Raw genomic sequence first — 26147 nt, forward strand, 5'->3', positions numbered from 1 at the left:
AGATAACTGTAAGAAAATATTGGTTATTCTCCAAACAAAGCAGATCATCCGGGGATACAGGCATTAATAATAATAATTAGCCAATATTCAGCCTGGGATCAGGGAAAATGCTTCACGGGAGGTTTCTTGTTGTCTTCTTATGATTTATTTGTATTCTTTGTGGTTGAGGGAATAGATGGGCAGAAGTGCCAGGATTATTCCCAAGAACATTGACCTCATTCCACAGCTGGGCATCAGAATACTACCATTGTACCCCGTGGAGATTCTCTTTAACTGTTCCGTATGGAATTTCCCCATTGTTTTCTATATAGATGTGTTATCACATACACTTATATGATTTGGGCTGATTTCGCCCGATTCGGAGAAATCTGTCCAAATCGGATTCGTTTGACATCCCATCCAACCCGATGCACGGTCCCGCGCGCACCGGGTCAGACCCTACAGATTGAACCTGCTGCAGGTTATATCCATCGGATCGGACCCATCAGCTGCACATTGCGGGCGGCTTTTTAGCACCCAAGTTGTGTTGGTCCAATCCATAGGTGTGTGCCAGCAGTGAAGGGGGCAGGCAGCACAAAACATATGGTGGCTGTGGGTGCAGCGGTGGGGCGGGCAGACCGCAGTGTCCGGGAAGCGCTGAGAGAGCGGACACTGTGGACAGCGGCAGCAGAATTTGAAAATTCAAAAGCGAGGCCGGAGCTTTCTTGGACACTGCGGACTGCCCGCTCCTCCGCTGCACCCACAGCCCCCAGGTGCTTCACGCAGCCTGGACCCCACGCTGCCCAGGTATTTTTTTTTTCTCCTGCCCCCAAATTGTAGTGAGCTCTCCCAGACAGCTGGGAAAATTAGGTCCAACTTGTCCATTGGACAAGTCGGCCTAATGTATGGGGCCTTAAGGATCGCATATACAATGCTATCCAAGCGGGATCTTAGCGCCCAGGACAGTATTGCAATATCCCATCCTATTGGTGGTACACAGAAAGAAGCCGATACAGGAACAGGAAGAAATCGAGGATTTAGCTGCCAGATTTAAAACAGCAACTTTTTTGAGCGGCTCCATCGGCAAAATCCAGAGGCTGCCGGCAACTGGCTGACAATGATGTTTTCCCCTTCCTCTACCTTTTAATAATCCTTTTCCATTAATGTGAACGGTCAATGTGCTTATATTGGCCTGTGATTAAAGCAGGTGAACCCGAACTGACAGTCGGAATCCTGACTTACTCCGGCTATTTCCCCCAGAACTGCTGTGGCGCTGCTTCCAAGGTCAGACCCAGCTGACCCTTTCTTTGCGCATGTGCAAATGGTAATTACTGGAGAGGAATCTTTCAGACCCCTCTCTCCCTCTAACGTGTTATTAAGGTCCATAGCTTGCACTTGGGTAACACCTATCCTATATAATAAAAGGTAAATTCTGCTCCTCACCTCTATGGGGGAATTCATGGGTGTTCATGGTTACTAGGTGAAAGCTGATGGAGCAGGTCAATTGTTGCTCCATTCGGCCACGCGCAGCGGCCGGTGCTGCCATTACCTGGTAACTAGTATTGTATAGAGATTTAAGTAAACCTTCCTTTCCCCTCTGCACATCCGTCTGGCCACCCACCCATTAGACCTACTCATACTGCACACAGCTATATAGTCCTCTGGCTGAGATACAGTAACATGGCAGACGCTCTCCCTACAGGATATCTCAGTGATAAGATGTGTGCGAGCCTGATGCTGATGAAGTCCTTCCTCAGGTCTGGTGTTACGGCACATTGTCCCCTCCCCTATTACACACGCCTGCGCTAATCTTCCATCTAACCATTCATTTCCACTCTGCTCCCCATAGCAATGCATCCCTGAGGAAGCCCATATGTACTCTCTGAGTGTGCAAAACGCGTGTAACAGAAAGACAGCAGTCAGTCATGCGAGACCAGCTCATTTTTTTATTTTTTTAAAGATTTTTTCAATGCCAATGGTAGAATGGGGGAGGGAAAGGTGATGTATTATCCCTCCCATTGGCATGACTCCCCAATGGCTGGGGGAGAGGATGATGTTATTATTCCTCCCATGCGTGGAGGGGGAGAGGTGGCATGACTCCTCAATGGCTGGGGGAGAGGTCGAATTATTCCCCCAATGGGTGGTGGTATTATTCCTCCTCCTATGGGTTGGTGGGGAGCGGTAACATAACTCCCACAATGGGTGGTGCTGGTATAATTCCTCCTCCTATGGGTTGGTGGGGAGCAGTAACATGACTCCCACAATGGATGGTGCTGGTATAATTCCTCCTATTGGTTGGGGGGAGAGTTGGCATGACTCCCACAATGAGTGGTGGTGGTATTGTTCCTCCTATGGGTTGGGGGGGGGGAGAGGTAGCATGACTCCCCCCAATGGGTGTGTCTGGTCTTCCATGGTGTGGGTCTTCTTGAAGCTGCTGCCTTAGATGGTATAATCCGGTGGGAGCCAATGGGGGGGTGGGAATGACTGAGGTGCAGTTGGCATTTGTTTGCTGAGGTCGGCTGTGATAACGCGATAATCCTGTTAGCTCTGGGAGAGGCCAGAGGCATTGTGTCAGGCTGGAGAGTGTAGTAAGTTGTAACTTACCTTAGATGTGACCGTGGGGAGTTACCCATTCCCTCAGTGTGGGATTTAGATGCTCCTAGAGGAGACACCTGATACCCACACCAAGAGGACAGGTAAATCCCCAAAGTCACACCTAAGTAATTACACTGCGTCCAGTCTGCCATAAAACTTCTGTTCTCTCCCAGAGCTAAGAGGATCACCGCGTCAGAATCACCCTCAGTATTATAATACCCCCCCACATTGACTTATAGATACAAGGCAGCAGCATAGCTAGGTGTTACATCCAGACCCACACAAGACACACCCATTACCCCGATGTTCTGTCTAGTGGAGGCAGAAATATGGCACATCGCTGTGCCATACCACATCTAACTTTGTGGTCCTATAAAGAGAAAAGAACCATTGTAAGTGACAAAGGTAAATAGTCATGTACACAATACAGACAGTGTGTAGAAGGCTGGGATTTGGAATGGCATTAGGGTTTTATCTGTCTGTCTACCTGTCTGCTTGTCTCTGTCTGTCTCTCTGCCTACCTGTCTCTCTGCCTACCTGTCAGCCTGCCTGCCTGTCTCCCTGCCTACCTGTCTCTTTGCCTACCTGTCTGTCTCCCTGCCTATCTCTCTGCCTATCTGTCTGCCTGTATCTCTGCCTACCTGTCAGCCTGTCTGTCTGCTTGTCTCTCTACCTACTTGCCTGCCTGTCTCCCTGACTACCTGTCTCGCTGCCTATCTGTCTCTTTGCCTACCTATCTGTCTCTCTGTCTGCCTGTCTCTCTGCCTACCTGTCTGTCTGTCTCACTGCCTGCCTGTCTCTCTGCCTACCTGTCTGCCTGTCTCTCTTCCTACCTGTCTGTCTGTCTGTCTCTCTGCCTACCTGTCTGTCTGTCTCTCTGCCTATCTATCTAATATAACATACACTTACCTTGGTGTCATGCTTGTTATCTGAGGTACAGTGAAGAAAATACAATACATTAATGGAGGAATATAGAGTGTAACCACAATACAAGCCAGTTTCTGAATGGTACAGGTCCATAACATGTCCATCAGAGGATAACAGGATGGCCATAAAGCAGGCACGTCTAAACTGTGGCCCTCCAGCTGTTGTGAAACTACACATCCCAGCATGCCTTGCAATCATTTTAGCATTCCCTAATAGCAAAACTGTGGCAAGGCATGATGGGACTTGTAGTTTCACTACATCTGAAGGTCCATACTGTAGTTTGGACATGCCTGCCATAAAGGTTCCAGATGGCCATCAGTAGACCGAAGTAATCAGAGGTGAGGATTGTCAGTGGACCCACACATTACATACACTGGTATATTGGGCACAGTAGTTGCTGGGGTGAGGTTTCCCCCAAAAACTTTCCCTGACCACAGAAACCCTTTCCCTGAGCACAGTAACACTTTCACCGAGCACAGTAACACTTTACCTGAGCACAGTTACACTTTCCCTGAGCACAGTAACACTTTCCCTGAGCACAGTAACACTTTACCTGAGCACAGTTACACTTTCCCTGAGCACAGTAACACTTTCCCTGAGCACAGTAACACTTTCCCTGAGCACAGTTACACTTTACCTGAGCACAGTAACACTTTCCCTGAGCACAGTAACACTTTCCCTGAGCACAGTAACACTTTCCCTGAGCACAGTAACGCTTTCCCTGAGCACAGTAACACACCCTGAGCACAGTAACACTTTCCCTGAGCACAGTAACACACCCTGAGCACAGTAACACTTTCCCTGACCACAGTTTCCCAAAATCCCTCACCCCCCTCTGTTCGTGGCTTATATAGACGTCACACTGCCACAAAGCAGAGATTGATAGGGACAGCGGATAGATTCATCCTTATATCATTTATGGAATGACGGTGACGGGGCATAATAACCTATGGCAGACATTTGCCAGGCACATGTCCTGCTGCCAGGATGCGGACGGCCAGGTTACCAGTCTCTATGGCGTGCGCTCTTGCTGCTGCAGTCGCTTTGTCTGAAGAGGTGAAAAATTGTTTCACACAGACCAAGCACCGGGGGGCGTCGGAATGGGGGTCAAGCAGGGAGCTATAACACCCCCACCCTGCAATTTGAGAGAGGCATCGAAGTATAGGAGCTGAGGAGCGACGTCACTGAGCCGAAGCTGTGCGGGCAATAGGCAAGTGTCAGCAGTGGGTGGGTGCAGAAGTCCAGGTGCTCTGCAATGGCACATGCATAGACCTGTAATAATCGCAGATCTGCGTGGTACAGGATACTCAGTTAGCCCCTATATATAATGTGCACTGCATCCGACCCTCATTGTATGTCGCACTATGGGCCTGATTCTAGTTGGCTTATTGAGCAACAGAGAGGCCACCCCGCCATATATCCCCCCACACCCCTGCTGCCGCTTCTCCCTCGCACCCATACATGGGGATGTGTAAGGAAGATGCATCCCCTCGCGTGTGCCCGCTGCAGGAGACGCCAAACTGGGATTATATCTCCCCCCCTAACCTAAATATGTTCTGGTGCCCCTGCCCAGCACCAAACATTCCTATCTATTGTATGCCAGAGCCAGAGGACACAATCTCCCTCACACTCTCTAGGCTGATGTTCTATGCACACACCTTCATTCTGCGGAAGAAGCTCCTAACTGTCCTGTATGTTCTGCGGAGGTCTGTAAATAAAATGCAGAATAAGAGTCACGCCAGCGCCTTGTGTTCTGCAGCTGCCCAGTGATTGTCACTGTGGCGTGTACCACTCTCTGTACCACACACTGTATATTACACACGCTGGAGGCTGCCCAGCGCAGGACAATCCCCGCATTGCAAATGCAAAATACGAACCATCACTGAAATGTGATGCGTTTACACGACTATGGTAGATGACTGCGAGTGATGCCACACAGCTGCCACAAACCGCAACTCAGAATGGTCCAGACATGCCTGCGTTGTCTAGACAGCACCGATGCAACACTGTGTCACGCACGCTCAACACCCCCCAGCGTTACTCAGACTGCGGTCGTACTTTCCACAATGCGACTGCAGTTTGAGCCGTCACACATGTGCGCTGCAGCGAGTGCAGATGCGCAATTGTTCAAAGATTGCCAAATAGTGTGGGGGGGGGGGGGCAGAGCAGCGGGGAATATACATCTATTCAGTGAAGCAGAGGGGCTTGGGTCATAACCAGCAGTTTACAGAATGCCAGCCATGCCCCCATAGTGACTTGCAGCCGCAGCATCCCCATGAGCTCACACCCCCTCCACTATAGACCCTGCCCCATTTCTGACTCAATGGTGATTCTGCAACCAGCCATCGATAGTCGTAACTTATCTGATAGATAGCCATTGATAGTTTTAGCTATCGATGGTCATCCATTATCTTTGACTGAATGGTCCATGGGCCAATCAGAACTCGGGCGGGGCTTCTGGGTATCAGGGGCAGAGCTATGCTCTGTGTCCCGTCAACTGGACAAAAATAAAATAAAAGGAAACATTGGTTCTACTTTGCCATCGATGTAGCGAAATCATCTGGTTCTCTCCCATCGATGGCAAAATTATTCATCATCGGCCATAAACCATTGATGATTTTAAATCATTGACGGTCAATGGCCATCCCTACTGACGTGCGGGTGTCCTGATCGCCGGGACTTCTAAGTTGCCAAAGGTGTGTGCTGCGTAATCAGAGAGGGATCATATATTATCTCAGTTTCGGCTACATTACTTACAGACCAGTGCTCTGTATAGTCTTATAGCGCACAGGAGGATAAATACTTGTGCGCCCATTCTTCTTATGCGGAGTGGGGTGGTAACGAGCTGTTGGGCGCGAAAATAAATAAATATTAGTAATACATATAATATACAATATAATTCACCTGGTGGAGAAATGCAAACAGAAATGCAAACAGTTCTCTTTAAAAAAGTCAGTCCACACAGTCTCAAGCGCTCTCCCCCTGCAGCTGCTGAATCCCAGGTGAAAATATTCAATCAATGATTATTTCAATGGACAATCTCTATGCAGAAACAGGGATTATGTGCAGCGCTGGGTTAATGTGCAATTCTTTATATGGGGTTCGCAAGTTTTCAAAATTAACAGATTGTTCCAGAAGTTTTTTCTTCTTTTGCTTAAAAAACTTTTATTTATGAAGCCAATATATATGCAAAAAAAACTTTTGCCAAAGATATAAGTAAAAAACTTTTCCCAAAGATATGAATAAAAAATTGCAAAAAATACAAAATATAAAACACAGTATACAGTCTCGTTCCTTGCAGAAAAAAAGTTTTAAAATAGGCTCACCGGACCTCTCGGGGGGCAGAATCTCCTACCACTTAGATGTTTCTCAGTGGGATTTCTTTAGCAGGATGAAATGCTGCTCCTTCACTGGTACTCTTCCCTTCAGGCACCACACTGCCACTGTGGTGACCCTTCGGGTTTTCCCTGTGTTTGGATAAAGTATTCCCCCGTGCGTAGGAGATAGGGACAGGTAATCCTTAGAGCAAAAAGAACACACAGCCTGCGTTCCTCTCACCAGCCATCACCTGCCTGCGCTCGCAGTCTGGCAGGGTCACCGGGACGCTGATCTTTAAATGTATGCTGTGGGGCTCCGAAAATAGTAACAAGGACAATAGAAAAAGAATACACAGAAAAAGAAAAAGAATACACAGAGGGGCAGATTTATTAATCACCGGCCAATTAGCTCCTACCTGTGAAGCTACAGGCTTGGTTTGAAAAAATGACAGGTAGGAGCTGATTGGCCGGTGATAAAAACCAGACAGTTTATCACTTCACCAAGCTTAATAAATCTGCCCCAGAATGAGCTGGAAACAATGTATATATTAAACTAAAAACTAATAATTAAACTAAGAAATACACACTGGCCAGTGATATGAAAATTGCAAAATACATAACACAATAAAAGGTCAATATTTATAAAAAAAAACCTAGTAAACCAGTACAGTTAATCTAGTGTTGTTAATAGGGTTATGCTCTTTTCATTTGAAACGGATGGTTAGTTTAACCCCAATTAGCTGTTAGTTATTATCCAACAAAGTTACTTGTTTAAAAAATAGTCTCTGTGGGAAAGAGAGTTGGCATCCCAGAGTACTGTCCAGTCCTCTTGTGAGGTAGATGGTGGATACTTATGTCCACTTAAGGGAAAATCGAGGCCTGCACTCCCTATTCCCTTGTCTGGCCAGACACATTATTTATAAAGTGGAACGGGAGAGTTCTCCCAATGCCTGCTGGTTGTAAGTCACCTGACTTGTGGATCTGTTGCGGAATCAGGAGGCCTGAGATTCTGATGTGTAGCCGGAATGGCAGCTCTCAGGGTCTGCAGCTTTCCTTTGATGGAGTTGGAATATTTGCAAGCAGGTATGGGTCTCACCTCCCTGTGGTATCAGCGCCTTCCTCAGATAGTAAGCCTGTAACAAGGACAAGTCATCCGCGATTAGAATCCAGCTGGTAATATGTGGAACTACAACTTGCCCTTCCCCCTGCAGGGCACAAATCCCCCCCAAAGCAGCCTGATTCAGACCAGTAAGCACCGCCAAGCCAGACTCCCACCACCCGAATCCCCTCGCTAGCACACTATGCTTACACATCCCATCACACGCAGCCGCCGGGCGAACAATCATTCGATGATCGCTGACCATCGAATTTTTTTTTCTCCGTTCGCAGAAAAAAGTCAGTCTGACCCCCCCCCCCCCACCTTCGAATTCGGACCAGACGGAACAGGTCTGAATCGGCTCCATGGTTACTTGCCCTTTTCTGTATTACTCCCACCTCAGCACCAGACCCTATGTTACCCGAATGTGTGCTCCACTTCTGTATAAGGCGCTGCAGAACCCTTGTGGCCCCACATTTGCCTTGTTACCGCTATTTATCATTAAATACAGCTTTATACTGATAATTATTATGCCGCTATTAGTTTCTGCTCAGTGTTACTGTAGATAGAAAGCCTGGGAAATCCCACTTACCGAGACAGGTCAGGCCAACAGTCCGCTGAGTTCCGCACTGGCCAGTTACAGCCTGGGGGCAGCAGTCAGTGTGACATCACAAGCCACTGATCACATGGCCAAGTAAAGGGTGTAACTATAATGTGGGGTACACACCAGGACGACCCGCTCACGATGCACATCGTGAGCGGGTCGTCAGTGTCTCGTCCGACCCGCTCACGATGACGCGGGGGGGCACGACCCGCTCACGATGTGCACCGTGAGCGGGTCCGATCCGATGGCGACCCGCACCCGGCTGTATGGTCGTCATTGAGATCCTACCTGCAGCAGGTAGGATCTCAATAACGACCGACCGACCCGCGGGACCGCGCATCGGATCGGTATCGGTCCACACCAGGTCAGAAAAGGGCCCAATCAGCACACAATCTACATCCAATTGATCGGAATTGGATCTAGATTGTGCGGATCGGGCCCTAGTCGTCCTGGTGTGTACCCAGCATTACTCTATGACGTCTCCTCTCATACGTTTCTCCATGATTTGCACGTTAAACGATATTGGTTCACAAAATAAACTACAATACGAGGGAAAAGCCGCCCTAATAAAGTACCAGCCAATCAGCTCTTAGCCGCCGTGTGATTGAAAATAATAACAGGCGCTGATTAGTTGGTACTTTATTTCCCTCCACTTTATCTTTCTCCAAGCTTTGATAATCTTCCCCAAAACTCATCACTGATGGGACTAGAAAGGAACAACCCTGCTCTGCATAAAGGCCCGAAAACCTCATCTGGGAGGGGTGGGTCATAAGGTCGACTGTATGAAGGTCAAAATACATTAGGTAGACCACTTACCACTAGAGGTCGACACAGCTTATGTCTACACATGAAATAGTTCAAAATGGCTACGGTCGACAGGTTCGTGATAGGGTACAAGTCGGCTCAAAAAACATGAAAAACTCATGTCAACTTTTTGACTGTCGACCTTCCCGTTGTCGACCTATTGCTTGTGTCTACCTCCTGACCCTGTCAACCTTAGCCATGTTGACCTATTGCATGTGTCGACCCAAGCCCTATCGACCTTTAGTGGTCGACCTAATGTATGACCTTCGTAGTGTCGACACAGTGACTGTTTCCCATTCGGGATACCACTAAGCGACTGTTTTTGGCAATGTCAGGTTCAGACTGACCATTTGTGGGGGCCCTTCTGTGTGTGTGTGGGCCCTTCTGTGTGTGTGTGCCCTTCTGTATGTGTGTGGGCCCTTCTGTGTGTGTGTGGGCCCTTCTGTGTGTGTGTGGGCCCTTCTGTGTGTGTGTGTGGGCCCTTCTGTGTGTGTGTGTGGGCCCATCTGTGTGTGTGGGCCCATCACCCTCTGCCTACCTTAATTTGGCCCTGACATCAGACTTGGGGGTCTATGAATTTGAAAAAATCAGTTGTAGCGAATCAGAGCACTTCTTGTTTTGTAAGTAAAATTAGAAAATATTTTGGCAGCACGGATGGTGTAGTGGTTAGCATTGCTGCTTCACAGCCCTGAGGATTCAAATCCCACCATGGCCATAACTCAGGGTTGCCTACTTTTAAAGTCTCCTCTCCGGAAGAGGCCCAGAGAGGAGGCTTCAGCAGCACTTCGGGGATACCTGATGTAGACGTGATCAAGCCCCGCCCCCTAGTAGGCAAATCCCGCAATTTGCGGTTCGTCAAGTAGGGACGGGGCTAAACAGCACAATTTGCATATTTAGCCCATCCCCCGAAATGCAGCGAATCACCGTAATTTACTGCCACGGCCAGGGAGATTCAGGGGTTCCAGGCAGTATTTGGGAGGGTTGCCCACCTTTCTGGGGTGGGGGGACCCGATTTTTCAATTTCAGGGAGGGTAGGCAACCCTGCCATAACTATGTGGAGTTTGTATATTCTCCCCGTGCTTGCGTGGGTTTCCTCTGGGTGCTCCGGTTTCCTCCCACAAATTTACCGGTAGGTTAATAATGCTCCAAACAAAATGAACCCTTTCGTGAGCCTGTTCATGTGGTCGGGAATATAGATTGTAAGGGAATTTTACCACCTTTGTATGACACTATTGCACAGCAGAACAATACAGAACAAATGTCCATTGAAACGTCCCTAAGTACTGAAGGAACCAATGAGAGACTGTGTAACATCACGCTATGTAAAATGGGGCTTTAATATCTGTAAAACAAGTGTTGAAATAGAGATTTGTAGCCTCACTCTTTAGCAGTAGAGATACTTCCCCCTCCGTCGCGTTGTGACGATAAAAGCGATGTGCATACCCCACCAGTGACAGTACACCTTTCCGCCATTCCGGTGAGGTCACAGAGCCCCTGCGAACAGTCACATAACAGCAATCACAGCGCTGTACCAGATCCTAATAAATAACAGCCGCGCTATCACGATGGGATCCCCGCGGGACGGCGCACACTGGAAATGCACGGTCTGCACACAATATGGCCAAATGCCCAGATTCAACATGACACAAGGAAGGTGATTATTCTAATGGTTTGCACTTTGCTGTCTGATAGAGAAAGCCAATAATTCTTTGCATATTGAGGATATAAATCAAGTTGTTCTTTTTTCAAAATGCAGCCATCTATTCTGTTCCTGCTTTGCTATCAGACGCCCTCACCGATGACATCACCGTTAATATGTTGTTTTGGTCGCAAGAAGCATCCAATTCTTCATTAATTCCACATGCCTCTGGTTAGGGGGAGACGTTTGGAATCCTCGCATGATGAAATGCAGACCACTACGCACAAACTGTGAAGGTACAGCCGAATGCTACTGCTATATTTAATGTTGCTTGGTTTAGCCTGGGTCTGGGTGACTTGAAATGGAAACAGGGCCTTATTCAGGTTAGCTCACTAAGCAGCAGTTGGTCATTGATTAGTGAGTACTTTAATGCCGCACCGCCGACTGCCCCGAATCCCTTTGCTGCCAAGCGAGGGGATCGCTAACACACACCCTCCATCGAATGCGTCCGCTAGCAAGAGAAATCAATCGATAGTCGCCGACCATGGAATGAATTCTCCTGCTTTCAGAAAGAAGTCAGTCTAAACTTTTTTATTTCCTACGTTGATCGCTGAAGAGGGGGCGGGCGCTGAGGAGATCTTACGTGCAGCACGTATGATCTCCCATCCGATGTGCGCGGGACCGCGCGACGGATCGGATGTCACAAACATGCTGTTTGGGCGGATTGCATCCGATTTCTTTGCCCGAAGCGACGGAATCGGGTGAAATGGGACCCAAATGGCAGAGTGTATGGGGGCCTTTAGGTTTGGGTGGGGTGTGTTCATACTTAAATCTAAATTGCAGTGTAAAAATAAAGCTGTCTGTGGGCTTCATGAAAAAGTAGCCAGTATTTACCCTGCACACAAAAAAAAAAAAAATCTAGCTCTCTCGGCACATGTTACATCTGCCCCACCTGCAGTGCAGCATGATTTTGATCATTTGTGTTAATTGTTAACAAAGCTTAATCAAGCCCTATGTTATTAAGCAGAGACGTGTACAGGAAACAATTAAGTGGTCCACCCGCTGCCACAATGGGTCATCCTGGGGTAAGAATCTGGCGGCCATATAAATGTATAGAGCGGTACAAGCATCTGCCACTTCCGGCGCTGCGTCATTTCTGGCTCGCTCAGGATCTGCTCTCGCTCTCACCCTGTTGTTATTTAGTGGAGGAGACTACGCCGGGGTGATCATGTCCCGTGTTCTCGCTCCCCCCTGCGTTCCATTTCCAGCATCTGCTGATCTCATTTGCCATTTCATTAAATCTGCTGGTGAAAAATAGCAGAATACGAGACATCGCTTAATGCAAAAAAGGAGGTTTTTTTTTTCTTTTTTCTATGAAAATGTTTTGATAAATCACCTGGTAATTGGCCTCTTGTCTAAACAGAGAAAGTGAGGCCGGAGTACGACGCCAAGCTGCATTACTGTGCTTGTGTTTCTTCCCTGTGTACTGGAGGAAATACAGAGAGACCACGATTCCGTTAGAGGTTGCTGCCTAGGCGCGTGCTTGTCTAACAGTACACCCGGCGCACCGTAGACGGCTACCTCTGCCGCACAATGCCGTGCTAATGTGATCCAGTGCGCTCTGGTGATCCCACGAGTCTCTACATAAAACATCCTCAATTTGTAATTTAGATATTTTTTTTCCCCCTACAATTTAGATTTAAAACTTTTTAACCACTTTTCTGGCTTGCTGGTTTCCAGACCACACATGTTCCAGGTCAGCCAGCAGGTGCACAGGAAGAAATCACTAACTGCCTCATTTTCCAGAGCACAATGATGGTGCATTGTAAAGGGCAGGCAGTCGTTTTCCCACATTACTCTGAAATGAAGCAAACAATTTAAACACCTAGTTAAATCTGCAAATCTACGGACCCAGAGCTTTCATTTGGCTCAAAGGGCGGCATCACAGAAATATATCACTCATACAGAAATATTGTAGTCCGACTGGGGGCAGATGTAATAAGGAAGTGATGGCTAACCTTGACACTCCAGCTGTTGTTCAACTACACATCCCAGCATGCCCTGCATTAGTTTTAGCATGTCCAAATAATAAAACTGTAGCAGGGCATGCTGGAATGTATAGCTAAACACCAACTGGACTGTCAAGGTTAGCCATCACTGTACTAAGCACTGGAGAGTGATAAAGTGGAGAGGGAGATAAAGGACCAGCCAATCATGTTGCAGGCTGTGTTTAAAAAATGGCAGTTAGAAGCTGGTTGGCTGGTACTTTGGGGCCGATTCAGGTTGGCACTGTATGCTGCGGACATTACAGCTTACCGTGTGCTTGAGGGATGCGGCCATTTGGTCTACAGCATGTTGGTCGACACCATTAGGTCAACATGGGAAAAGGTCGACGTGAAAAGGTCAAAAAGTTATTAGTTCGAAAGGTCATTAGTTCGAAAAGTCTTTAGTTTGACAATGTCTAGGTCTACAGTCAAAAGGTGAACCTGGGGGGTTTTCACTGTTTTTGAACTGACATGTGCCGACAGGTGGTATTTCATGCCCTACCATCCACTAGGGCGTGGTGGGAGAATAAAATAGTGTGCCAAGCGCAGCAAGGCACCGTGCCCGAAGGATTGCGAGCAATGCGAGGGGATGCGGTGCACTTTAAACTGTTTCCATGTCGACTGTGTTGACATTCGGGTAAAAAAAAAAGTGAAAACCCCATGTCAACCTAATGACCTGTCGAACTTATGACCTTTCGACCTTTCCCCATGTCGACCTTTTCCCACGTCGACCTAATGGTGTCGACCTAATGACTGTCGACCATCATGCTGTAGACCAAATGATCCCAACCCGCGCTTGAGACGCTGCCCATCTGAACACCTGCCCCCCTGCCGCCACTGACTCACCTCGGTAACATGCGAGGGGACGTGTAATGAAAACACACCCCCTCGCACGCCTTCGCTGCAGGGGAAATCATGTGATGGTCGCCGAATATCAAATGAAAACTGAGTATCGCGTGTCTGGACGAAGACAGGATGGGCGGCTGACGTCCAGGCAGGCATCAGCCCACCCGTGTAACCATGGGAACGACCAATGCTTTCATGGGGACGCCCATTCCGCTCATAACTGTCAATTTTGAAACCCAGTCTGTGGCAGTTGGGAGCTGGTTGGCGTATACTTTATATCTCTACACTTTATCACTCTCCGGGCCAGATGCACTAAGCTTCAAAAGTGATAAAATGGAGAGTGATAAACAACCAACCAATCAGCTCCTACCTGCCATGTCACAGACTGTGTTTGAAACATGTCAGGCAGGAACTGATTGGTTGGTTGTCTATCACTCTCCAGTTTATCACTTTTGAAGCTCAGTGCATCTCAAACTGAGAAGTAAGGAATAACAATGTCTATTACCTCCTTCTCTGGACCACTGTACATAGAATTTGCCCATCTGCAGTACTAGGTCTGTGTATCCTAGGGTACGTTCTATAAATGTACCTCTGCTAGGTAACACGTAATTGTGCATATCTGCTTACAGCAAACTTTAAAAAAAAAGTCTTCTAATGAGCTAACATTCTGGGACACATACCAACAGGAACCATTATGGTCACCAGACACACAATACATCACTCCAATAACAGGACGGGAGGGCTGCAGGACAAATTACATTTGTGTTATGTTCCTACCTATAGGGGATTATAAAGTGCAAAAGTAGATCTAACTGGCCACAGAACAGTGGCGTAACTAGGCAACCGCAGCCCAAGTGCTGTCTGCAGGTTCCATGCAGCCTGGCTGTCTGCTTGGAATCTGCTAAAGCCGGCCCTTTTAAAATGGCCGCCGCCTTGGAGGAGACAAACAGACCTCCATTGTCTGTCAGTGCAGGGCTACACAAAAGTGCCAGATTCTGGGAGCGCTGGTGTGCTGTGGGCACCCACCCCCTGGCAACATGTAACTCCCTGGCAAGGAGCAAGAAACGACTGGCAATGAGCATGTAACTCCTGGCATTGAGCAAGAAACCCCTGACAATAAGCATGAAGTCTCTGGCCATGAACATGTAACCCATGGCAATGAGCATGTAAACCCTGGTAATGTGCACGAAACCCCTGGCAATGATCATGTAACTCATAACAGCTAGAATGGCCTGGCAATGAGCATGTAACCCATAGCGGCATACATACCTCCAAACATGACTCATTCCAGGAAGGACAAGATGTTTCTGGACATCCATGCCAGTGGCAGTTGCAGGGCTGCAGCTCAGTCCAAAATTCAGATTCAGGGGAGCCCAACCAACTGCCACCCTAAACAGTACAGTCCAGACTAACTGGCAGGTGTAGCTCCCATATTTGAATTTGCGACAGTGGTGCAGCCCACCTCTGCAACTGCCACTGGCAAGTATGTCCAGGAGCAGAGCATTTTGTCCCACCTGGAATGGGTCATGTTGGGAGGTATGCAGCAAGTACTGTAACCCCTGGCAACAAGCATGCAGCTTAAAAAAATAATTAATGTATGGGGGAGCAGAGCGCCAGAAACTTTTTTAGCAAGGGGGTGCATAACTTCTAGTTATGCCACTGTCTCAGATATCCCAGATCTGCCCACATGCCCAATATAGGCCTTTAGGAGACCCCATTCCATTTGTTCTCCCTATAAACCTTCATCCACATCATGTCAGGCTTGCCTACCCTCCCAAAATTAAGGGGAGGCTCTTAAAAATCTGGTCTGCCTCCCGACCCCCCTGGGAAGGTGGGCAAGTCTCCCACTCCCCCCTTCCCTGCTGGTTCAATCAATGCAAATTGCGGGTCCGCGGAGAGGGGGCTGGGCTAAAATATTGTGAAAGCAGCATTTTTGCGTCATTTAAGCCCTGCTCCCTCTCCACGAATCACAGCGTATTATGGCATGGGGTGGGGCCAAGTGATATCTGCCTTGTCCTGCCCCCCTGATGTGTTGCCTATCCGGCCCTCTCATGGAGAGGTGAAACTATATAAGTAAACCATGTGACCTGCTGCACTGTACAGTATGGGGGGGGGGGGTCACCCTCAGAGCACAATGATGGGAGGGGGGTTGTGCCCTCTTTCACCTCTGTACGGACATTATATTAGACGCACAATAGAGACAAATTTGTTGAAATTAAGGGGGTCATTCTAGTCCGATCGGTCCCTGGCGTGTTCGCAATGGGGACCAATGTTTGCAATGCACCGGGAATGTATGCGTACATTCGCAATTCACCGGCATTGTACGTGTGGCGGCAGGGGACAGGCATTCGCTCACACGGTGGGCGGCAAATTTATGCTGCTTAGCGACTCAAGCAGAACCAGTCCCTTATTGTCACTTAGTACAAAGAAAACCATTGTCCTTATCTATCACTGCATGATTTTTTTACTATGCCTTCATAGCTAATACATATTATTTTTCAGCATCACCCCCCTCCCTAAAATATAAAAATCCAAGTATTTCCCTGCTGAGTCTCTGTCTGTTTCCAAGGGAGCAATAAGACAAACAATGGCACTTTACTGCGCAGCCCGTGTGATGTTGGACACGCAAGTAAATCACCGTGACGGATGAGTCCCGGATCCATCTGTAATTCTCAGCATATTTATCTGGATTCCGTTATCTGATCTCACTTTAAGTGAGGACTTTGGACAGCGTCTACAAATTGGTCTGTGCTGACAACACACATAAGTCAAGCACAAAATATAATAAGCAGACACTGTGCATGGGAAATAAAAGGTTCTACGCGAAAACTCTGCCACCCGGGCTCGCTCGTAAAACCTCAGCGAAACGCGCGTCGTCCATCCTAATAAGACGCCGGATTCTCTTTATAACTTTGTCTGACAGTTGCTGAAAGATGTACAAGGTATGCAATAAAAGTACATTATTAATACGTTCTTCCTTTATGGATTCGGCTCTTCCTCTCATAACATGTCTCATAAAAGATATTTCCATCTTGGGGTATAAGACACATTAAGACGAGGACGATCCTAGTGGTTTCCATCAAATCTCGGATCTCACCACAGTTAATTATTATCCTTTATTTATGTCAAGTTAAACAGTATGGGGGAAATTTACTAAGATGGGAGTACTATTTCACTTGGGATGTTGCTACGGGCAACCTATTTTCTTCTAGAAGGTGCTAAATATATAAGAAGATTCCGATTGGTTGCCCATAGCAACAAGTCATCGTAGTAAATTTTCCCCTATCAATCAGCAAAGGTTTCTTATGGAGTTTTCTAGCAATGTGCACAGAGAGTTAGATTTGGCATACCTACAAACTTTCCCTGATTACAGCGGGACAGTCCCGCTATTTGGAGACTGTCCCTCTCTCCCTCCCACAGATGCCATTAAACGGTGTGGGGGGGGGGGGGGGTTGGGTGCAGCTGGCACCTGCGTGAGGGACAGTCTCCAAATAGCGGGACTGTCCCGCTTTAATCAGGAAAGTTTGGATGTGTGCCAAATCTAACTCTCTGCGCACATGTTACATCTGCCCCACCTGCAGTGCAGCATGGTTTTGTCCATCTTGAGAGCAAATTTGTCCTGCTATCAGGTCTGAATTAGGCCCTTAATACAGAAATACACATTCTGTGGATGTGGACTGAATTAAGGGCCTGATTTTATTTTATTTGCGAGCGCTACAACGAGGACTCCCCCACCATCTTAACATGCCCCGTTCTGAATGGTGTGAAATTAGGCCCTTAAACCTTATCCAGATCCCCCAAGGAGATCAGATGTTACGGTGGTTCAAAATTTGGATTTTTTAATCTGAATTTGGGGTTTTAGATTACAAAAATTAAATTATATTAGCTGTTAATTTTTTCTTTTTTATCTTTTGTTTTTTTATCGCACCAAAATCAAATGTTCACCAAAACACTCAAGAGTCCTTTATCCCTCTACAAGGCTTAATACATCTGATTGGTGAGTACTTTATCTCTCTCCTCGTTATCTCTCTCAAAACTTCGATAAATCTCCCCGTAAGTGTTTTTTATTGTAATCGAAAATAACGTATTTGTACAAATCCGTCTCCAGGACACTCAGGATTTTTCCTTGCGCACAGTTACGAGCAGGGCGGAATTTCTAGTGTAGGTGACAGCTTATTTATTTGAACATGTTTCCCGATGTAACGCAAAAATCATCGGCAACCCAATGATAAACCCCAAGGCAAGCACATGGGGAGGAGATCAGTGTCGCACCAATGAGAGCTCACTATGGCGGCTTCTGTAGGACGCACCAAGCCGCAGCGTTCTCGCACATGTTCTACAGTTGGTAGACATTGATAAGTCGCCCCAGTGTTCTCACAGCAGTGAGTGTGAATGAGGAATGCACCAAACCATTTTACTCGGTGAGGAACAGCGGGGGGGCTGATCTGGCCGGCCTCCAGCTCACAAGTTGTGTTATTACGGATCAGTCGTCTCTAAACACACGTCTCACTACATGCCGCGCAGCTATGCCAGCGGCCGCCTACTGCTGTGTGAGAGTGTGTGGACTGGCTACTGTGAGAGATCTGCTGTACGGAGGAAAGCTCCCGAAAATCAGGGGGTATAACTAGGCATTTTGTGCCCCCTGACATAAATGTTTTTGGCACCCCTTCCATACATTAATTATAGGTTTTTTTTACATTCTTGCTTGTTGCCAGGGATTTTTTGCTCGTTGGCAGGGGTTGAATGCTCATTGCCAGGAATTACAGCTCGTTGCCAGGGGTTAAATGCTCGTTGCTAGGAAGTTACATGCTTGTTGCCAGGGGCTTACATGGTCACAGGCGCTTCCGGGTGCCGCTGTATGCTTCTGGCTCCCGTGACAGATTCTAAAGGTCCTACTGGAAAGGTAGGCAAGTCTACCGGTTCCCCTTGGACTCCCCACACCCACCCTCGACCGGCCACTTACAGAGCACAAGTCCGAGCAAACCGAGTCTGAAAACCCGATTTGCGCTGAATTACTTCATCGTAGGGCCACGATGGAACAACTTTTTGGCAACACCCCGGAATGGCCCACCTTGTCATCGACCATGCTCCCTTGGTTGCTATTGACTACATCTCTGCTTGTTCACACTTTTGAAGACTTGATACATCTCCCCCTGTATCACGGGATTGAACTCCCTGACAGATGCTAGTGGTCCAGAAAGACCTTTAGGGTTAGTCTCCTCCAAGGCAGCGGACATTTTGGGGGGGCCATTGTCAGCACATTCCATACAGATGGCCAGACCACATAGAATCTACAGCGACTTTGCTTCCACACATATTGTTACACCACATGAAAATGGCCACCATTACCGTCTGCCGGTGCCGCATTAGGCTCCTGAAGGAACCACCCACTGATTGGCCCATGCTGTCTGCAGCGTAAATTTTGGCTGCTTTTGCATGGGGCCAGGAAAAAGATGGGAGTGTCAGGAAAATACAGGAGTTCCCCATTGTTTTAAGTGAGGGTGTGTGATGTCAGCAACAGACCAGATACTCCTGCTTTCATTGCAGCCGGCGAGTAAGTCCAGGGTTACGCGATGAGTTGTGGCCAGTGTAAAATGAATTGGATGGTGCACCTGTTACCATGGATTTCGGACATATTCAGTCGGATGCGAATTGATGTGTAGCCGTACACGTCTATTCACACAGCAAGCACTTTGATTTGCAAGGCGGGATTTCACACCAGCGGGGCAGGGTCTTAACTGAATACTGGACGAGCAGTCTTATCTGAATCAGGCCCTTTGCCCCTGGGTAAAAACCATAATGTGCAGCATAGGGAGGGCAGATGTGCGGAGAGAATGGATTTAGGAGGGGCGGCCCTACAGTAGCTTAGATCTCATTTATAATATATAACTATAGCCGACTGCAGTCGGGTTGGGATCATTTGGTCTACAGCATGATGGTCGACAGTCATTAGGTCGACACCATTAGGTTGACATGGGAAAAGGTCGACATGTTTCTAGGGCGAAAGGTCATTCGTTCGACAGGTCATTAGTTTGACAATGACTAGGTCGACCGTCAAAAGGTCGACATGGGGTTTTTCACAGTTTTTTTACCTGGATGTCAACACTGTCAACATGGACACAGTTTAAAGTGCACCACCGCATCCCCTCGCATTGCTCGCAATGCATCGGGGCCCGGTGCCTCACTACGCTCGGCACACTATTTTATTCTCCCGTCACGCCCTAGTGGATGGTAGGGTATGAAATACCGCCTGTCGGCACATGTCAGCGCAAAAAAACAGTAAAAAACCCCATGTCTAACTCTCTCTGCACATGTTACATCTGCCCCCCCTGCAGTGCACATGGGCCTTTATTCTGGTCGGTGCGGATATACCCGCGTGCGTTCGGCCCGCCGATGTTTTGTGTCTGCGCATGTGCAGAGGCGTCTCTGCGCATGTGCGAGCAGGGCGTACGACCAAATCCCGCATGATATGTGAACACTCCGAACAGGGGGTGGAGAGGGGCGTGGAGGGCTATTTGGGCTCATTACCATATGCATACGCCCCGCGTTTCATGGGCGTTCTCATGCAAACGCTGGGCGTACGTAATGTGGTCTGAGGTTGCGGGAGCTGGTGGAGCACTCGGTCCTGCATTCGATGGTCTGCAACCATCGAATGATGGGGGAGGTTCCCTTAGATGGAGGAGGCGTATTCCGTGAAAAATACACGTGCGGTCCGTTCGGCCAGCTTCTTACCGCGTACGGACGGAGTTGGCGATCCGTATGGAAGGCGGGGTTTCGCACGCACGGTCCTGGCCGCATAATCGGATCCGGCCGCACCGATCAGAATAAGGGCCATGGTTTTGTCCATTCAAGAAGGAATTTGCCTTTGCGAGTGAACCAGAATAAGGGCCATTGTATTTATTATAATTTATATATAAAACGCCTCCCACCCAACAAATTTAATTGACATCCAACACAGGGCTCGGAAATGAGGGTGATGCTGTCACCATACACAGTGAGGGGGATCCTGGAAGGGGGAAATAATAATGAGTTCATCCTTAGCTACAGAATATTAGATTCATTTCTTGGAATTATACACAAGATTGCTGTCTAATCTACATACGCAGGATTCAGCCATTTCCAACAGCTAATTATGGAAGTTTATGACAAATGTTTCCTAAGTCACAACATGAAAAATGGGCTCGTACAGTACTTCAAAGAGACGCCTATGTTATCCTCTGCGCCCTGTTATAGAACACACACGAAAAAAGAAATAGCTAACGTAATACGTATTCCTGGGGTGTTATAGTAACATCACTAAGGAGTACACAACTCCAAATATGCATGAATATAGAGTATATACGCATACCTCCCAACTGTCCCGTTTACCGCGGGAATGTCCCTGTTTTTGGTAACGTTCCCTCATCCTGCCCGGGGCCAGCATTGTCCCGCAGCAGGAGGGGCAGTTGAGAGTCCCCCGCTATGTGCACGTCATCTATTCCCCGCAGGCAGAGGGACTGCAGCGGCGAAACGGGCGTGGCCTCACACGAGCGACGCAATATAAAGACCACGCCCCTTCGCCGCGAGGCCACACCACCAAAGGGACCACCAATGAAAGTTGGGAGTTATGTATATGTGATCACTTGTATGTTCTAAGAGGCCGATTCAGATGTGCTCGTAGCAGGCCGATTTAGGCCCCACCCCCGATGGTTTTGTTTGCGCATGCGCCGTTAGGGTCTGAAACAGGCCCACAGCCTGACACCGCGCAGAATCCATCCTATAGAGCAGTGGTTCCCAACCCTGGTCCTCAAGTACCCCCAACAGTACAAGTTTTCCAGGTCACCCAGCAGGTGCACTCATTATTCAGGCACATTTGAAAAGATCCACAGGTGGAGCTAATTATAGCACCTGTGATTCTGTGTGGAGACCTGCAAAACATGCACTGTTGGGGGTACTTGAGGACCAGGTTTGGGAACCACTGCTATAGAGAGACGCGATGATACATAGCTCTGGATACTGACTGGAGAACAGAGGAATCTGGCGCTCAGAAAGGCATGCTAGCAATGTCTCCCTGCTCCCTCATTTATCACAGTAATTGTCTAGTCTGGTATCTATCACGTGCGGAGGAGCCGGGGAACATAATACAACTTATTTATAAAATTAAGAAAGCTGCTAATGAGGCAAGTCGCTGGGCGGCCCAATGGGGAACGGTATCTCCGGCTCACGTTACAGTCTGATCTCCGGCATTTCCATTCAACTGGGATTCTTACAATAACTGGGATTCTACCATTTACTATCAGGCGCAGTCAGCTGTGATCAGCAACAGAGATGGACAATTCTGTCGCTGGTAAAACAGAATAGAAAGATGCGATTGGACAAGCAGCAGTCCATACTGCGGGTAAACTCGCATACTGTACCTTTCCTGGCATTGTTCCTACTTCACGTAGATAAATGCTGCAACTACTGGCATATACTGTATAACAGGGGTCCTCAAACTATTTTGCTGTGGGACCCCATCAGACAATAAAATTAATTAGAGGACCCCAGCAGGTTACTGCAGAAGGTCACTACATCTCATGTTTAGTCAGCAGACAGCACATACATGGCAGCATTGTGGAGGCACAGAGTGATGGGAGGAGTCTAAAACAACGGACAATTCAACAGACTTTTCAGACTCCTTGAATCACAGACTGAGATTAGAAAAGTCATCAGCCTGATGGTCAGCAAAATGGAGTCGCGACCCCATGCTGAGAAGGTCGGGACCCACTTTGGGGTCAGGACCCACAGTTTGAGAACCGCTGCTGTATACAATCTGGATGTATTTGTGGTTGGGGGAGGGGCAGGTTTACGGTGTCCATAATTTAGTGCGATTTGGGCCCTTTTGTACAATATTTTGACACATTGGGGGTTATTCTAGTTCACTCCTGGCAAATTCCTTCTTAGATGGACAAAACCATGTGCACTGCAGGGGGGCAGATGTCAAATGTGCAGAGAGAATTAGATTTGGGTGAGTTATTTTGTTTCTGTGCAGGGAAAATACTGACTGCTTCATTTTCACACTGCAATAAAGATCTCACTGAAGTAAAACCCCACCCAAATCTAACTCTCTCTGCACAAGTTACATCTGCCCCACCTGCGGTGCACATGGTTTTGTCCATCTAAGAAGGAATTTGCCTGTAAGAGTGAACCAGAATAAGGCCCAATGAGCCGATAAATCGTGTGAACAGTGTCCAATTGTATGTGTTTTACTTCCAATTCCGATATGATGCGTGATCCCGTGCGCATCGGATTAGACCCGGAGATCGCCTAGGCTGCCACAAAGATTTGTCGGATGCCCGCAAGGGTGAATGGGATCATACACAAAAGGTGTATTAGATGTATCACATGTGATCCAGCCTCCGTGTCAGTTGCTGTGGAATCGCATGTGAAGTTCACACTAGTGTATGGGGGCTTTAGGCTGTGGGAAGGGAAGGTTAGGAGAAGGTAATAGGAGAGGCTTAGATACTTACCTTTAATATGTCTGTATCCTAGCCGTCAGAATGCCGATATCGGTATCTCAACCTATATAATCATATACTGTGTATACCATTCTGCTATGTCACCTGTTACACGGGTGTTGTATTATACACGGTATGGGTCATAGAGTCTGATGATCAACCACAAAAGGTCAACAGGGCTTACGTCGATACAAAATAGGTCAACGGGTCTAACGTTAGATCGACAGCCAAAGGTCAAAGCGCTTTTCAAGTATTTTTTACTCCGAATGTTGACGTTAGTCGACATGGACACCATATCAATGTGCCTCGTCCCCTCGATTGGCATACAGGTAACCAATCAGCTGGTTGACATTCAAAATGTTGACACCAGAAGGTTCTGTTTCTGAATGTCAACATGGACATTAGGTCAAAAACCAATATATCATCGGACAACTAGGGCAACTTATTTTAAATGTCAGCACATTCAGAATGTCGACAATCTGGTGACATGTGAAATGTCGCCATTCTGAATATGTCATTTTAACCATATAGATTGTCAACCGAAAGTCCATGTTGACATTCTGACTGTCCTCATTCGAAACCCGTCGGCATTCTGAATGTTGACTAACATGCGCCACCTGGATTGACTTTTCTAGCGTACGATTCCCGATGAATTTGGGGCGGGCACTGACATCATTGTAGCTGAATCGCCCCATGATACAGAACTTTGGAGGTGGCAATCCTGAATGAACGGACAACATTGAAAACCCTTCTGTGATTTCTTTCCGAGGGGGATAAAAAATAAAATAAATGTATTTGTTGCTGTTGGAACATTTTTGGGGTATAATATACTGTAATATGATAACTAGAGCCCGTATTATTTTATCCAAGCGATGTGCAGAGATAATGGCAAATGTGCCTTTAATTACCTGCAAAGCCTCGTTTTTATGGACACTCCGAAGCAGGAATCGTGGGCTTTTTACACCAGCACATATGGGTTTAATAAAAGCTCAGTGGGACTGGGAGGCAGCTCCCCGGTATATTCTTACGCCTGATACATCTTCTCAGAATATCGTCTTTAAAAAAAAAAAACTAATTGCTGGGGATTAAACGGTCCCATCTGCGCTGTGTGCATTACGCAGGACGCGGGGAGCAATAATGTGACAGATTTAAAGCCACTCGTTCTACATTAAGGGTATCAATTCCCAGCACTAGTTCTGCACACATACAATAAAACACAACAACCCAGAGTTCTGTTCCTTTACTAGACTTGCGGGATCCATCCCCGCTGTGAGTTCCGTCCAATGGGATCGCGTCCGTCAACCGTCGCTATCTTAATGGGTTTCTGTCTTCTCCCCAGTTCACAAATAGCTGCGTTGTGATTGGACGGTGGCAAAAAAAAGTCTCAGGAAAGTCCAAATATTTGAATTTGCCGTATGGCAGCTCGAAGCCCTCATCTTTATTGCCCCGGTCGCGAGAGCAAAGCACTCAGTCTAACCGTAAGAGCCAAGCGCGGTTATGTTCAGGATCCCCGGTATTGCTGGCTTTTTTTTTTTTTTTAGGTATTCGGATGATAAGTCCGAACTATGGCCCTCCAGCTGTTGTGAAACTACAAGTCCCATCATGCCTTGCCACAGTTTTGCTACTAGGGAATGCTAAAACTATGGCAAGGCATGCTGGGATGTGTAGTTTCACAACAGCTGGAGGGCCACAGTTTGGACGTGCCTGGTCGACACCAAAAAGCCAGGTAAATGCTGACCTCCGAACGCCATCTAGTGGTACGTGGACACTTTTATCCCACCATAGAGGTGAGGAGCTGCCTTAGCCTTTTATTATCACATAAAACTTGAGGGGTATCCCTTGAAAACACAATTTTCGGGTAGTACCTGCATGTCAGATGGAGAGACCGCAGAAGATATTGTACCTCTGATATATGCAGCAGTACATACATTTCCGACAGTAGAAGGAGCCCCCATTGCTTTCTGTAGGGCCCGCGATTCTGTTAGAGGTACCAAGCTGCGGAACGGGAAGCATTTTAGGGTTGGGCACCCTGCCAGCTAACGCTATCTGAAGGTGGCATTAGCTGCTCTACCTCCCACAGATTTTAAATGCAGATCTAGTTTAAGTCTGACATGGATGAATCCATGATTGTACTATAGAATAGTTTATTATCTACGTGTAATCGTAAAATCAATAAATTACAGTGTGCACACATATAAAAAAAATCACAAATGCCTGAAAAACAGCAAGAGGTGGATCTGTTAAAAATATTCAAAAATGTATTAGAATTGATGCATGATATATTTACCAAGTCCGTATATGGACACTTCCCCTGTATTCTTCGGTCACTAAGACCATATATGTGAATCTGTCCAGATCAATGCTGTAAAACAGATGTCCACACTCCTATGCGGTATACATTTGGAGTGTCCGGGCCGGCTGGGGGGTGTTACCTCTCCCGGGAACTTCTAACATTGTAAGGCCATTGGCACTGGCGGTGTGCCGTAAGTGGAAACAATAGTGAAGCGGCTGCAAGTATCCTGGTCTCCCTTTACACCGTATATGTAGCAAAGGCTGGATCGCTTTAGAGACCCTGAAAAGGGGGTAAGTTAAATAACGGGGTCCAATGCAATAGAACTCTGACCGCTTTCACTCCGGAAGGGTGGGCAAGCCTCCCGCATTCCTGGCCAGCTGCATCAGGCCAACCCCCTTCCCACCGAAGCCCCATCCTTGCTAGTAAAATACCAGCATTCACAAGAAGAGGGCATGGCTTAAATTATGCAAATCGCAACATTTTAGCCCCTCCAAAGAGCCGCGAATCACAGCATTTACTGTAATGG

The 26147-nt window shown here is 47.5% G+C and overlaps 2 long non-coding RNA genes across 4 annotated transcripts in view; one reads left to right on the forward strand and one right to left on the reverse strand.

Moving 5' to 3' along the window:
• Positions 1-26147, forward strand: part of LOC146058181 (uncharacterized) — a 68493-nt gene that overhangs the window by 10466 nt on the left and 31880 nt on the right. For both annotated transcript variants that reach the window (XR_014469830.1, XR_014469829.1), the window contains exon 3: positions 11079-11257. This is a non-coding gene — a long non-coding RNA (uncharacterized LOC146058181). The remainder of the gene's footprint in view (positions 1-11078; positions 11258-26147) is intronic.
• Positions 1935-15275, reverse strand: LOC146058180 (uncharacterized). 2 transcript variants are annotated; one of them, XR_014469827.1, is made up of 6 exons: positions 15122-15275; positions 7787-7951; positions 6259-6346; positions 5160-5209; positions 3484-3503; positions 1935-2944 (listed from the first exon to the last, which is right to left on the reverse strand). It is a non-coding gene; the product is annotated as an uncharacterized LOC146058180 (long non-coding RNA). The 2 variants fall into 2 exon arrangements; XR_014469828.1 differs by lacking the exon at positions 15122-15275 and adding an exon at positions 8507-8599.

The sequence above is a fragment of the Crinia signifera genome, chromosome 2 (assembly GCF_055691185.1).
Source record: "Crinia signifera chromosome 2, ASM5569118v1, whole genome shotgun sequence".
In the NCBI taxonomy this organism is placed as follows: Eukaryota; Metazoa; Chordata; class Amphibia; order Anura; family Myobatrachidae; genus Crinia; species Crinia signifera.